At 41.0% G+C, this 16,710-nt stretch overlaps 1 long non-coding RNA gene across 1 annotated transcript; it reads right to left on the bottom strand.

Moving 5' to 3' along the window:
- Positions 1 to 9,447: 9,447 nt before the first annotated feature.
- Positions 9,448 to 14,844, bottom strand: LOC122004082. The gene is made up of 3 exons (XR_006118209.1): positions 14,305 to 14,844; positions 14,067 to 14,177; positions 9,448 to 9,568 (listed from the first exon to the last, which is right to left on the bottom strand). It is a non-coding gene; the product is annotated as an uncharacterized LOC122004082 (long non-coding RNA).
- Between the last annotated feature and the right edge of the window lie 1,866 nt (positions 14,845 to 16,710).

Here is a 16,710-nt window from a genome sequence, read left to right as displayed (position 1 = left end):
ACTTAGTATAATTTTGTTTCATAATTTCGGAAACGTTCTAAATTTGGTCCTGGGCCCTCCACTCCTAGTGTTGACCCTAGGTTTCCCACTGACGAGCTTAGGATTAAGTTTGAGTCGATCATTTATATGGCCATTAGGACTAAATGTGTAGATAGAGCGTTCTTTTTATGTTCTTACGTTCCAGTTATAGAGGTTATAAACCACTATAACTTGCGGAACCTTGTTAACTGTACTAGTCCAGTCAACATAGGTCTGTGTGCTGAATTTTATAACAACCTAATGAAAGTAGATGACCTTACATATACTACTAGGGCAGCTGGTACTGATATCACGCTATCCCCTACTATCATCCGGGACTTTTTAGAGTTGCGGCCATCTACCTCTCTCTTTCAGTGCTATCCTCCCAGGAATCTACCATTTGGAGATCCCTACTCGCATATTACTCTTGATACGATTTATTCGTATTTTTTTGGGGCGAGCGAGTACCCACTGTGACCTAGTTTAGGTCAGTTGCCCTTCGAGTCCAGGACTACGCCCTTATAGGGTCTTAGTCTTTTGCATTCTACCACTGAGCACTCGCGACATCGCGATGATGCACCCATTCCACTCTTTTCTTCTCTATGCCCTGTGTCATAGGTTAGATATTGACATCAGCCTACATATCTTTTCCATCATTATCTACTCTTCCGGATACGTGACTAGTGGACGAGTTCATATGCCTTACTGTCACATTCTGACAGCATATATGTCCTCTTTGGACATTGATGTCACCAGAGGTGACATCCGCTCTATGACCGAGTTTGACGTTATAGGAGCTAGGAACTTTTCCCTAGCTGGTGTCCATATAGATGGTGAGGGTATCATGTCTTGGCAGAGGAGGGCACAACACCAGCCCGACCCAGATGCCCAGCAGGAGGAGGCAGAGCAGGATGAGTTTTTTCTCGCACTGTTTCCTGACGAGGCCGCTCCTGCCCCAACACCAGCTCGAGCCCCACGTCCCGCTCCTTGCACTCTAGCCGATCGAGTATCCGGACTAAAGAGAGCTATGTCGAGCCTCCAGTAGGAGTCCTCCGAGTTTCATCGAGACATACGGCGAGAGGTCTCCGACCTATGACGAGAGGTGCGATAGGAGGTCTCCGATCTACGACGAGATGTGCGGCAGGAGATCTCTGACCTGCGATGAGACCTACGAGAGGATGACTGGACCCGACATACTGATCTGTTGGCACTACTTCGTTCTCTGGGTTCCGGACCACCTCCTTCATCATCTCAGTAGTTGTGTTTGTTATATAGTTCTGTTATGACTCTATTACAGCTCTTGTAGTACATCTTGATCTATTGATTATCATTTCAGATTTGATTGGTTCTGCTTTAATTTAATAGATTAGGATCATTAAAATTTAAACTATTTTCAAAAATGATTGTTTTAAATCCTAGGTTAAAATTGTTTTTCAAAACCTTCCTATTTGTAGAATTTCAAAAAGAATTTTAGCCCTAGACTAGGTCAATCCCTTAGAAATCATGTTCCCCTAGGATTAGCATTTGAGCATCTCACCAACACCCTAGTTTTACCTTGATTGTGATTGCCAAACATAGAAAGGGGTGAGATGCATAGGCAGATTGCCTGGACTTAAGATGCTTATTTCAGTGCATTGACATAAGTCTGGGCGTTAAATACAAAACAGACATTGATCAAGTTAAGTTATTCAGTTCAGTCAAACACTAACTGATTGCAATGCACTTAACTTGACTAACCAAAAGAAAGCTGCTATCTTTTGATAGTCAGTAAGTACCTAATTGGTTAGACAACTATTTTGAATGTCAGGTTTAGGGGGAGGATTAAATCAACCTACTTTCACAATTAGCACCAAAATTATTTTCTCCACTTTAAAAATAATGTCTTTTCTCAAATTTTTTTATTAGTTTTGAGATTGAATTTTATGAACCAAGGTTTTGAAAATTGAAGCTTTTACAAACTTAATGTTGAAAAATCTTAATCAGTTTTGAAAAGTAGATTTTTTGTTGATTTTTTTTTTGAATATTTTCTTTATAACTCTAGTTTTAAAAACTAGCTTTTACAAAACTGAGGGTTTACATTGGATCTTATAAACTAAGATTTTGAAAATTGAAAACTCAGTTTTAATTGGTTTTGAAAAGTTTTTTTCGTCTAGCAACTTTGGTTTTAAAAACTCATGTGTAAAAAGTGTTTCAAAATTAAAACTCATTTTGAAAATTTAAACCTTGATCTTGAAACTTCGGCTTTAAAAACTCATGTTTGAAAATTTAATTTCTTGAAACTTGAAACTTAAACACTTATGTTTGAAAATTAGACTATATAAACTAACTTCCCTAAACTTATACTTAAATATTAGCTTTTAAAAACTTTCTCTTTGAGTTGGCAAATTCATCTAATTTTATAAAAATTATCTTTAAAAAATTACTCAAAATATACTAAGTTATATTGCTAAATTAGGTATTTTTCAAAACTCAGTTATGTTACAAAAGTTAAGTTACTATATGGTGAAATTTAAAACTCTCCCAAGTTAACTTGACATCATTTCTTACAATTTTTACTGTACTCTGTATTGTTGCTTACTTGCCTTATGTCCTTATTTGATGAATGCCAAAGGGGGAGGGATAGGTGGTTAAGTTAGTGCAACAAAATGTCAAATTTAAGAACTAACATAAACCTTAAAAAACCATGCTATTTTTTTTTCACTTGCATATTTTTTCACTAACTTAACCAGGTTGTCATTCCATCAAAAGGGGGAGATTGTTGGTGCGGTTAGCACTAACGGTCTAACTCAGGTTTTGATGAATGACAAATTAGGTTAAGTTAGGTTTGTTGTTATCTAGCACTCTGACCGAGTGTGCAGGCGAAGTCCAAACAGGTCGACGGGCTGACCGGATGTCTGACACGAAGCCCAGCTAGGTCAACGGGCCGACCGGATAGCTGGCACGAAGTCCAAGCGGGTCGACGGGCTGACCGGACGCTTGGCATGAAGTCCAACTAGGTCGACGGACTAACCGGATAGCTGGCGAGAAGTCTAAGAGGGTCGACGGGCTGACCGGACGCTTGGCACGAAGTCCAGCTAGGTCGACTGGCTGACCGGATAGCTGGCGAGAAGTCCAGATGGGTCGAAGGGCTGACCGAACGTCTGGCGGGTAAGTAAAGGTAAGTCACTGGAAGGGAGTGACTGTGAGGACACGCTCCCGGGAAGGGAACATTAGACGTCGATCCGGGTTAGATCCATTTCGGATATCTAAGTCGAGATCGTGACTAGATTCCGGTCTCGGAAAGACGGAATCTAAGTCATACTCTTCATGTTGAACTTATAAACTGTGCTAACACATTGTTTTACAGGATACACATTATATATTTGTCTCGGACTAACCTTATCTTGCAGGAGAAGGACATTCTGGAGAAAGAAGGTCCGAGTGCCCGGAGGCAAATATTATCCATTTCGCGATGTAGACACGTGGAGCTCGCTGGTTGGGCCTGCCACGTCACACCAGGGCACCCGGAAGGGATCCGGGGCCCTTTCGGGCGCCCCGAGCCTCCTATATAAGGAGGGTCAAAGGCGGAACTCGATACAACAACTCAGAACTAAAGAACTGCTCTCTTGTGCTCCTGCAACGCCGCGATCTCTGACGAGTTTTCTTTCTCTGCTCCATTTCTTTTCATTGTCGGTATTTATTTTTCTAGCATTCCTGTACTTAACTGTTTGTAATCGAATATTCGAATTGCTAGTAGATTGCCCAATGAAAGCACCTTTGTGTGCGGGCCTTGGAGTAGGAGTCGCCAAAGGCTCCGAACCAAGTAAAATTGGTTCTTGTGTTAGCATTGTTCTGACTTTGTCTTTTCCGCTGCGCGTACTCTTTTCAAAATTTTTATAATTGATATTCACCCCCCTCTATCGAACGTCTATGATCCAACATCTAACTGTGCAGGAACCTAAGAGCACAGGATGTCGAGCAAAAGACACAGCTAGCGAGAAGGACGGTACAGGAGAGAGTCAACGGGCTCGGTGTGTCTGAGGGACGAGGTCCGCGGAAGAGTACGCTGGCGGATGAGAAGGAGGCGTGCGGTGTTTCTGATAGACGAGAAGCCGGAGTGGAAGCTTGCTTGAGAATGTCAGAAGTTGGGTTCGGGTGAGCCCTATTCCTGATGGTTGAAATCACCCAAGCGAGCGGAGCTGGAGCGGAAGACTCGGACCGAAGCAAGCAGAGTCGAAGCTAGAGGCCCGGAGAGAAAGTCAACAAAATGTTGACTTTCCCCTTCAGGGCGCCCGGAACCATTCTGGGCGCCCGAAACCCTTCTGAGCGCTCGAAACCCAAGTTTTATCAGTTTCGATGTGGCCTTTGACCGTTGCGTCGAGGATAGAGTTTTATCCCACTCCAGGCGCCTAGAACCCTTCCAGGCAGCCCGAGCAGGACTATATAAGCAACCCTACTCCTAGAAGCTAACAACAACAAGAATTATTCAAGCAACACTTGTATACGCTTCTTTGTCTGTTTTAGCTTTGTGCTTCATTGTTGTAAAGAAGCTTCTCCGCCAAAAGGAGAAATTAGCGTGACTTTATTCCTTGGATTAACAACCTCCCCGATTGTAACCAAGTAAAATTCTTTGTGTCTTTGCCTTTTCAGTTTATTTCTTATTTTATCTATGCAAGTATTTTATTCTAGGTTATAAGTCCGAGAAAGATATTTCTTTTTATTTTGATTTGTGCAGGGGCTATTCACCCCCTCTAGCCAGCTGCTAAGGGTCTTAATAAGTGGTATCAGAGCTAGAATGCTTCAGGAGGACTAACCGTCGAATGAAGCACACGAGATGGCCGGACCGAGCATCTACCCACCAAAGTTTGAGGGGGAGTTCACGAACTGAAAAAAGAAAATGGAGGTATTCTTTAAAACTGGCTTTGAATTACTTTTAATAATGAAATTCAGTTTTGTAGCACCCAAAGGCAAGGAAGAATACCAGTGGATGAAGGAGCAGGCCGACTTCGTGGCAAACGGCAAAGCAGAGTTCCATTTGCTCAGCGTCTTGCCACCACAAGAAGTCAACTGGATTGGTGCCTACGACTCAACAAAGGAGCAATGGGAGAAGTTCTTTGAGCTATACATGAAAGGGCGTCCGAAGCCAAGCTCGTGAGACGGGATCTGCTAAGGAATCAGTTAAGCAACATAAAACTGGAAGCAGAAGAAATCGTTGCACATCTTCACTCGAGAAGGAACTAATCACCGGACTCACGAATCTCAGAGAAAAGGTAAGCAATCGAGATTTGCTAAGATACGCGCTTAATGCATTTCCTTTATCTACTGAGTAGGCATCATTAGTAGATGCTTACTATATTTCTAAAGATTTATAAGCTGTCACCTTAGATGAAATGTTCTCAACATTTGAAGTTCATGAAACGAGATGTGCAGATTTGAAGAAGGAGCCTAAGCACAATATTGCCCTCAAGGCTAAGATTGACGAACAAGATTCAAAATCCTCTTTGGACGACGATGAAATGATAATGATGGTAAAATAATTTTAAAAATTATTTAAATCTAGAAAAACTAACTATCTGTATGGTAGAAAGAAAAGGAAAATTAAATGTTACCACTGCAATGAAGAAAGTCATGTTAAAGATAATTGCCCTAAATTGAAGAACAAGGGCAAGAACAAGAAGCCCATCCAAACGAACAAGAACAAAAACCTGAAGGTGACGTGGGACGAAACGTCGTCCGAATCAGAGATTGAGGCTTTCTCCGGACTTGCGTTAATGGCAAGTCATCAAGAAGATGAAAATGAAGTAAGCTCGTCCGAAATGAGTATCGAGAGCATCGATGAAGGGGGAGAGACATCGGAAGAGAGTAACAGTTCAGGGGGAGCTACGGATAACGAGATCGACAAGGTAAGTCAGGTATGATCTCTTCCTCCTGATAAGTTATTTAAATTTGTTAAATTATTATCTAAAGACTATTGCAAACTAGAAAAAGAAAATAAAGAATTAAAGTTAATTCTAACCAAATCTTGTCTATTAGAAGATTTTGAAAAATTAAAATTAAAAAATGATGAATTGAAAATACAAGTAGAAGACTTGAAAAATCATGCATGCTTAAATGTTAAAAATCAAAATATTAGAAAATATAATAGTTTGAACTGGTATTTTAATTACCACAAGGGATAAATTAAGAAAATTTGTCAGAAATATATTCCTAAGAGATTTTTAATTAACCTGGTTGGCTAGAACCTATATTGGGTTCCAAAGTCTTGTCTAAATTGAACTTTAATTAGACTTAGGGCGTTCAGCAAGAAAATTTAATGTTTGAATTTCTTTAAGAGGCTTTGTCTAGAAAGTGGTTGTTGCTCCAATAACCAAGGTGGCCTAGTGCCTCGCCATAGCCTGTAAGCCAATTAATGAAATAAAATATTTAATTGACTAATTGATAAAACATTTAATTATAATTAAATAATACTCTAAATAGTTACTCAAATATTTTTTCGGTGTTTTTAACTTGAAATTTTTTTAAAGACTTAAAGTTTTTTTTGGAAGTATCAGCTTTACTTTACCAAAATTATTTCTACAAAATTAGTTTTTACAAATTTGTTTAACTTAGGAAATTATTGATGTTACAATTTTTTTTGGTGATATAAAACATATTTTTACTTAAATTTTTTTTTCTAAAATTATTGCAATTTTTTTAAGTGCTATCAAAATTATTTTCAAAATTTTCAAAAACTTGATAAGTTTTTTTTTCAAAATGTTGAAAATAAGATTTTTTTTTAACTAAAAACTTTCCTATTTTTTAAAAAATTTACCCTTAGATTTCTTTTGGTACCTCATTTTTTATGTGATCAAAGGGGGAGAAGGGAAAATTAAGTCTAGGGGAGGTAGTTTAAATTTTTGCATTTTAAATTACAAATTTTTTTCTTTTACTTTATGTTTGTTTACCCTAACTTAGCTTGGGTTTCTCACATCAAGAAGGGGGAGATTGTTGGTACCCCAAGATTTTTTTGATGTGATCAAACAAGTTAGGTTAGGCCCTGTTGTGTTTAATCCTATGTCTGAGTGTGCAGGAACTTAGGAGCATAGGATGTCGAGCAAAAGACGCAGCTAGCGAGAAGGACGACACGAGAGAGAGCCGACAGTCTCAGTGTGTCCGAGGGGCGAGGTGCTGCGGAAGAGTACGCGGGCGGACGAGAAGGAGGCGCACAGCATTTTCGAGGGACGAGAAGTCGAAGCGGAAGTTTGCTCGAGAAGGCCGGAAGTTGGGTTCGGGTGAGCCCTATTCCGGATGGCCAAAATCACCCAAGCGAGCGGAGCCGGAGCGGAAGACTCGGATTGAAGCAAGCGGAGCCGAAGCTAGAGGCCTGGAGAGAAAGTCAACAAAATGTTGACTTTCCCCTTCGGGCCGCCCGGAACCATTCCGGGCGCCTGGAGCAGTCCGACGCGCCTAGGGGCCGATGGGCTCGGTGTGTCTGAGGGGCGAGGTGCTGCGGAAGAGTACGCGGGCGAACGAGATGGAGGGGCGCAACATTTTCGAGGAACGAGAAGTCGAAGCGGAAGCTTGCTCGAGAAGGCCGGAAGTTGGGTTCGGGTGAGCCCTATTCCGGATGGCCAAAATCACCCAAGCGAGCGGAGCCGGAGCGGAAGACTCGGATTGAAGCAAGCGGAGCCGAAGCTGGAGGCCTGGAGAGAAAGTCAACAAAATGTTGATTTTCCCCTTCGGGCCGCCCGGAACCATTCCGGGCGCCTGGATCAGTCCGGTGCGCATAGAACCCAAGTTTTATCAGTTTCGACGTGGCCTTTGACGGGTGCATCGGGGATAGAGTTTTATCCCACTCCAAGCGCCCCGAGTAGGGCTATATAAGTATCCCTGCTCCTTGAAGCTAACAACAATAAGAATTATTCAAGCAACATTTGTACATGCTTCTTTGTCTGTTTTAGCTTTGTCTTTATATGCTTCATTGCTGTAAAGATGCTTCTCCATTTGAAGGAGAAATTAGCGCAACTTTATTCCTTGGATTAATAACCTCTCTGGCTGTAACCAAGTAAAATTCTATGTGTCTCTGTCTTTTCAGTTTATTTCCTATTTTGGCTATGCAAGTGTTTTATTCTAAGTTATAAGTCCAAGAAGGGTATTTGTTTTGTTTTATTTGTGCAGGGGCTATTCACCCCCTCTAACCGGCCGTCAAGGGTCGTAATAGTATAATGCCCATAATGTATGGTATGGTAACCACGCCACTATTGATCGCACTAGTAGTGACCACAGGAGGATTGCCAATGCATTCCTCAAAAGATATTTCCCTTACCTTCTCACTCCCACTGTCCTCAATGAACTTGGCATTTCCCGTTTTGAAGAAGGATCTATTAGAGGGATCATAAAATTTATACCCTCTTGACTTCTCAGAATAACCTATAAAATCATAACTAATTGTTCTTGAGTCTAGTTTCCTTTCATTAGGCTTGTAAGGCCTAGCTTCAGCTGGATAATCCCAAACGTGTAAATGCTTAATGCTAGGCTTTCTGCCTGTCCACATCTTGAATGGGGTTTTAGTTAGCACCTTACTAGGTACTCTATTGAGTAAGTAAACTATAGTCTTGAGTGCTTCATCCCGTAAATACTCTGGTAGAGAAGTGAAAGTCATCATACTTCTTACCATGTCTTTTACGATTTGATTGCGACGCTCAGCTACACCATTATGACTGGGTGTACCAGGAATGATATATTGAGGCACAATCCCACACTCAGCAAGGTAGTTTGCAAAAGATCATGGACGTTGTTCACCTGATCCATCATATCAACCGTAATATTCACCTCCACGGCCAGATCAGACGACTTTAATTTTCTCATCTAATTGAAGTTCAACTTCGTCTTTGAAAATTTTAAACATGTCCAAAGATTGTGATTTTTCATGAATAAGGTACAAATAGCCAAATTTGGAATAGCCGTCTATGAAGCTAATAAAATATGTGTGTCCATTCCAAGATGCCTTAGGGAATAATCCACAAATGTCCGTAAATATTAGCTCCAAAACGTCACTACAACGGCTAGACCCCTTGTTCCTTTTGTTAGTGGTCTTTCCTTTAACACACTCTATGCAGATATCAAAGTCTGATATGTCAAGGGAATCGAGAACTCCATATGACATTAACCTTTCTAGGCATTGTTTGGATATATATCCTAAATGCCTATGCCACAACATGGAAGAATTTTCATCAGTCAATTTACGTTTCATACCTATACTATGTATTATTATGTTGTCAACCGTATGAGTAAAGGTGTTCAATTTATAAAGCTTATCAACCAAGGAACCATTATCAACCAACACTGAATTAAAGAAAATACTGAAAATTCAATTTCTAAATGAACAAGAATAACTTGATTTGTCCAAACAAGAAATTGGAATTAAATTCCTTCGAAATGATGGTACAATAAATGTATTTTCTAAGTCCAGAAAAATATTGGTTCCTAAATAAATCTTAAAAACACCAATCGACTTGACTTTATCCTTCTTTCCATTTCCAGTATAGATGTATCTTTCACCATCAAGCTAAAGTCAGCTCGTGAGACAACCCTGCATAGTGACACTTATGTGAGTAGTAGCACCAGTATCTATCCACCAAGTGTTAGTGGGTACAATAGCTAGATTGACTTCCGAACTAAAATGTTTAGAAAACTCCCAGAAACTGTAGTTTGTTTTCCTTTTCCTTTGTTATTGATCCTTTTTCATTTCTTGCTTAAACCTTGAGATCAAGATGTTAGGGGAGCAGTTTTAGGTGTCTCAAGCCTTAGTCTCTCCCTTATGTTTCCTTTTCTAGTATACTACATAGTTACCAACTTCATAAGAAGTGTGGTAGTGTCGACCATTTCATTTGAGGTGAATTGGTCTGCCAATTGATTTAGAAAACTCCTAGCATCTTGTCCCTCAGTTATCGAGTCCTTTATTGTTGTCGGTATGGAAAGCTTCATGATACTCAGACACATGCGATTTGATTTCTCCCACAGCTGAAATTCAGCCCTCTACTCTATCGTGCTAACACCGGTCAAAGGTGCAGGACGATCATTCCTTAATGCATAGTCTAAGTCCATGCAACCTAAGATTATGGCCACGTATTCTTTTCATTTAGTAAAATTTGAACCAGTTAGTGTTGGGATGTTATTAATGCTAGCAGTTACAGATTATATTGAAATTAAAGAGAGAAATTTATTTAAATTCATGATTTAACTAAAGCCAATAACATATAAGTAATATGAAATTATGCAAATAAAATAAAATTTTAAATGCATATAAATGGGTTCTTTATGAGATACCAAGTACAATATAATGTGCTTTCTTTTGGATCAACACATTATTTGTTAGTGATACTCTCTAATATAATTCAAACTTTAATTGGCTACAGAATGTGTCTTCCTTTGGGTCGACCCATTATGTGCATAATATGATACTTTATATGAGTTATATTTTGGTTCATAGCTTATAATAACCTGAATCGGTCACATAATATACCTTCCTTTGGGCCGACATCTTTTGAGCATGATCTGAACAAAATAATATTTTGTTTCATAGTTGTAAGCCACCTTATGCATATATCTAGCATAAAAGTAACTTTCCTTTGGGCCTATTACTTTTACCATAGAAATATTCATGTCTATTCAATATTATAATATGATCTCTGATTGAGGTCCGTACTTGGTCATGCAACACGTAAGGGGGGAAGGGAGGAGGAAAAAGACTCGTCCTAGACAGAGTCCAAATCACTCAAGGGGGAAGGCGCGTCCTAGACAGAGTCCCAATTACTCAATTTTTCTTCCCCTTTATTAATAGTGACACTCCTTATATAAGGAGTCAAACATGACAAGATTAGGAAAGACCAACCATAGAGGAAAATAAGGAATCAAAAATAGAAAAACTAATTAGGCCATTATTTATTTTCTACTATAGCAGTAGTTAAATTAGACCATTATTTATTTTCTACTAATTAGGCTGATACGATGCATAAAGGTATGACCTGGTCAAGGGGACATGACAGTCAGAAGTCAAGGGGATGTGGCAGTGAGAAGTCAAGGGGATGTGGCAGTCAGAAGTCAAGGGGATGTGGTAGGCAAAAGTCGAGGGGACGTGGCAGTCAGAAGTCAAGGAGACGTGGTATTAAGTCATGGGGGTTGTGACCCATCTAGCAAGGGGTCTGAAGTTCCAGGTCGGGAGTTAAGGTAGGTTACACGGGTAAAAAGGCCTAGGTCGGAAGCTGACTCTGAATGCTCGGTCAGGAGGTCCAGGTCAGGGGCTCAAAAAGGTTGTTCGAGTAAGAGATCCAGGTCTGGAGTACGAATGAGTGCGCTGGTTGAGGTGCTCTAGTCGAAAGGCCGGGAGAATAACAGCAGGAATAAGGAAGAAGGGGAAGGAACCATTCCGGTCGGGATTTACAGAGCAGGACTTTCCGAGTCCAGCTATGCAGGCTATGCAGGTCAAGCTTTACAGATAGAGACTTACAGATCAGGATTTGCAGACTGAGACTTACAGGTCAAGATATGTTGGTCGGGATAGATTGGTCAACCTGAGCTTCTCCCATCAAGTCTGTAGGCCACTACACGATAATTAAGACGGAGAATCGCAACCACCTGTCAGAGAATAACCACTATGTGTCAGGGTATATTCCAATGGTCTGTGACTCATTACCAGAAGAACTTTCCTGCAACCGATGATAGAATGCCACATGTCATTCACCGCCAGACAAAGCCTGACACCCAACACTCCAGGACGTTTGTCAGGTTCCAGAAATACACCAAGTCATATAAAAAGGGAGGACCTCTCCCTTATGCGGGTACGTGCACTCACCCTTTTTTGTACCCGTCTTCTACTTTTCCGGTTCCTTAATTACTTTTCTGGGGAAAAAGGACCTGACTTGAGCGTCGGAGGACCTGCTCCGAGGACTTTTTCCTAGTTCTTGGTCTCTAACGACCTGGATGCGTGTCGGAGTGTGCGCAGGAGACCCTCGCCTCATCGTCCTAGTCATCATCTTCCGTTATCCTCTCGCGGTGGCCCTTGCAGGAAGTGTAGCACCAGCAACACGTCTCAACGACCCCCGTCAACGCCGTCGACAGCACAGCCGACCTCCGTCTGACTTAGCTTCCGGACGGGATCATAGGCAATAGCTAATTTATTTCTAGTAGCTAATTAGGTAGTAATTAATTTGCTTCCAACTATAGTGATGTTCAACAAAGGCATCCACCTCGGCGTCCACATCATCACTCCCCTCCTCGATACTGAGCTTGTCCTCAAGCTCGAAAGCGGGGTATAACGTCACTAATAGCATGAAGGGAAAATTTTGAATTCACTTCCCCCTCTTCCTCACCTTCCCTGTCATCATCAGACACTCCAATCCAAAACAGGCGTTTACACTTGTGACCCGTGGAGTAGGATTCATCACAGTTAAAACAAAGACCCTTGGCTCTCCGTTCTGCCATCTCGGCGCAAGTCGGACTCTTGAAAAATGAAACAGGTGGAATCTCCTTGCTGATGTCCTGGGTCCTGGTCTTCGCCAAAGGAGGTCCTCCACTGCTGGTGTTGAGCTTGGTTGTGGTCCCGCCCCAATTCATGTGCAGCAACCCCCCACCTTGATGGAAGCACTGCTTTCGTTCTAGTGCCATGGCCATATTCATTGCAATGCCTAGGTTTTCAGGCTTCTGCAGTTCGATGTCGATATGGAGATCTTCGACTAGCCCTGCAATGAATAAGTCAACTTGTTGTAGTGGTCGGAGGTCCGAGGTCCGAGGTCCGAGCGAGGTGAGATTGAAATTGGCGCTGGTAGTCTTCTACAAAGCATGTCTACTTCAGATTTTCTAGCTCTCCCAAAGGGTTGTTGCTTAGGGGCGGGCCAAATCGGATATGACAGTGGTCTCTGAACTGCTTCCAAGTCATCTCTGACTCTTCTTGCTCTACCTGATCAAACCAAAGTTGGGCTTCCCCTACCAAGTGGAAGGCAGCAAGATCAACCTTGTCAGCCTCTGTGGTTCTTTGGTTGGTAAAATTTTTTTCACACCTTTTAACCCAGCTCAGCGGATCCCCTTCTCTTGAATAGGTGGGAAACTCCATCTTTGAGTATCGCGGAGTCATGGTGCCGCTGGTTGGCAGTTCAGGTCTGACCTCTGAGCCTCTAGCAGGGTCATACTCTGCGCTGGTAGGGCTGTCTGTAGTGTGCAAAGATCGTCGCCTAGCATCTTGAACAGTATGGGAAATCACGGTAATCTGGTCCTCTAATCCTTGCTGGCGGGAAGTGATCTGCTTCATGAAGACTTGTTGTTGTGACATCAATCTTTCCATGAAGGCCTCAAGTTTGGATGTGATAGGATCCGTGTCACCCATGATCGGCTCTGATACTAAGTTGATATGGTCCCGAGTATAGGATCGAGTCACAGGTCAAGATCCGGATCCGTACTTGGTCATGCAACACGTAAGGGGGGAAGGGAGGAGGAAAAAGACTCGTCCTAGACAGAGTCCAAATCACTCAAGGGGGAAGGCTCGTCCTAGACAGAGGCCCAATTACTCAATGTTTCTCTCCTCCTTTATTAATAATGACACTCCGTATATAAGGAGTCAAATATGACAAGATTAGGAAAGAACAACCATAAAGGAAAACAAGGAATTAAAAATTGAAAAGCTAATTAGGCCATTATTTGTTTTCTACTATAGCAGTAGTTAAATTAGGTCATTCTTTATTTTCTACTAATTAGGCAATAGCTAATTTATTTCTAATAGCAAATTAGGTAGTAATTAATTTGCTTCCAACTATAGCGATGTTCAACAAAGGCATCCACATCATGGTACCACAAGAAGATGAATTTCAATCAAAAGGCTAAGCTCAGGATTCAAGGCAAAAAAATATGTAGAATTGGATTGCTGTTGGGCAAACATTACTCGTTTATGTTCATCTCCTGTAAGTTTTAACCAACGAGATTGTATAAAAAGGACTTTATCACTCCCTTGACCATTTCAAGTTTCAACAATTCCAAATTACATGAGACATTTGTACTGATAGAGAAGCACTGAATAAAGAAATTCATCAGATACATACCTTCATAATTTCCCTCTCAGTTTTGTACAGTGGATCTCTAGGTGCGTCTATGGGCGGCTCCGGCTCCGTGACATTGTAGCTTCCAAAGTTTGATTTTGCACACCGAATGTACTAACAAACCCAAGAAATAAGTTATTAGCTGGGTAAGCAGTAAGCTCCAGTTTACACATGCTATCCGTAAAGAATCATAGTTATGTTCCACACAACGTTACAAAAGTTGCAACTTTTTTATGCACACCTTCTGAGGCATGGGAGCCAAAACCTTCAGAATTGAGTAGACATCCGTGTCAGGAGGAGTAACATACATATGCTTGTTGAAAAGCCACAAAGAAAATCACGTCAGAAAGGGGAGGAACAGGGCATCATGACCTACCAGAGACATAAAGATAGAAGAGACGATGCCTCTCAAAAATCGTAGACGTTGTCAACGGGGTCGGGCGACTTTCGAATAAAGAAGTCGCAGTGAAAGAGGCGGATCTTTTGGAACTCCTCCTAGTTGATACGGTAGTCAACGACGGTCTCGGACTCCCACCCTTGTGTGGACACGAAGCTCTCGACGGCGACCATCTCGATGTCGTCTGGCGAGTCGGCGGAGGGGGAAATGGGCGTGACACCGAGTATCTTGTCGTATTCGATGTCATAGTCCTTCTTGTTATCCAGCTCCTCGACATCCTCCTCATCCATGTCGTAGTCGGTGGTGCCGGCCTCTGCGTCGTCGTCAGCCGCAGAGAGGGTAGGGGGGATTCTCCGGTGCTTGGGTAACGGAAATGAGGAGAAAGAGAGGGAAAGAGGAAGAGGGGGGGGGGGGCGTGGATGGGAGGTGGAGAGCGGAAGGTGAGAGGAAGGAACAGAGGGAAGAGGAGGGCAGTTCGGTAGCAGATGCAGAGAGAAGGGACTGGTGATAGAAATCCTCATCACCGACGCCATTTGGCTTCCTTTTTCGCTTCATCGGAAGATGACCGGAGAGGAGAGAGAGGGTTTAGTAGGTGTTAGGGAAATGATATCTATTTTTGGAATCCTAAGTCTTAGGCTTATCCATCTGAACTAAAACAGAATTCTCCTCTGGAGAGGATACTGCTTGGCCCCACTTTCGGTTCAACTAGTAAATCAGTAAACACGAGTGGTTCTCGTAAATGATTCACTCGTCTCTAATATCTCTATTAGTCTATTTTTATCTTCGGAATTATGATATAATGGTAGGATATTTAGATTATCACTTAGGTATCCACGGTTCGAACTATAATTATCGTGAATTTATAAGAATTTTTCCTTCAAATGAGACACGCAACTAAAGGATGTTGTGCTCTTGGGCTGCCCGCTGTGAGCGCTTCCCGATTTATCCTAATGGTCAATAGGAAACTTCAGTGAAGTTGGACCGGTCACCCCAGACTCAACGTTACCCAACTTGATTAGTCTTTTTTTTTGTTTTTTTTTCTATTAATATGTTCTCATATTAACACGATGAGAGGTTTCATCATGAGGATATGTCCAGTAGCAATTAAACACTTAATTCATATATTCATCGTCAAACATTTACCAACTGTGTTGTGCACCGGTTGTTATCCATCTGAACTAGGAACATTAGTTGGTGGATCGATGGCCAAATTACTCAAATGCAACAATTAATGCATGGATAGTTAACACCAGCTAATACAATCCTCTATGCTAGACCTGACCACGACCAGGCTCGATCAGGTTGAAGCAGATCCAACTCAAACCTACCTGTTGATCTAGTTCAATAGATGGATCTGTAATTGATCGCCCATGGCACTAAAAAAAAAAAGTTTTCCCGACGAAAATATCCATCGGTATTCCGTCAGTATATGCCTATACCAACAGACTTTCGACGAAATAATTTCCGTCGAGAAAATATTCGATGGTCCATGATTTTCGACGGAAAACGCCATTTCCGTCGGTAATATATATCGGAAAACTCCTGGTAATTTTAATTTCATCAATGACGTTGGCAAAAATACTGTACCAAATACCGGAAAACTTCTGACGGAACCATAGGTTCCATCAGGAAATTTCAGAAATACCGACGGAAAATGAAAAAAATATTTCCAGATTCAAATCGTTTACACGTTGTTCCCATATAAAATTTTCAAATATATAAACAAACCATGGTATCATACAATCCACACATCAAATACAATCCACAGCAAATATAATCCACATCAAATATAATCCACACACACACACACACATATATATATATCATATAACAATCACACACTAATAAAATCCACAAAAAAAAAACATTCCATATAATCCATAGCTAACCAAATCTACAGAATATATATATGTAAATATCCATATCTAAAGTCAAGTTTACATAATACATACCGCACTAGAATGTACTCCAAATAATACAAGAACGCTAAATTATAAAGAAAATCCTATATCAAAATGATCATTTTGATGTATAAATAAACAGTTTACATATATATGTATAATGAATTTTATATGAAATGATACCTGAATAAAAATGAGCAAATGATGTAGTGAAGAGCCAATATGTAAATAGGACCGAACGTGACTCCCGAAACATATAGTAATAAAATATTTAGAAATAAACATGTTTTAATATCAAAACAGAATAAATATATTAGCTCAGGTTCTATATGATAAATAAAAAACTAAA

This window comes from Zingiber officinale, chromosome 7B (genome assembly GCF_018446385.1).
Source record: "Zingiber officinale cultivar Zhangliang chromosome 7B, Zo_v1.1, whole genome shotgun sequence".
NCBI lineage: Eukaryota > Viridiplantae > Streptophyta > Magnoliopsida > Zingiberales > Zingiberaceae > Zingiber > Zingiber officinale.
Note: the sequence above shows the minus strand (reverse complement) of the source record. Positions and strands in the feature narration are given on the sequence as shown.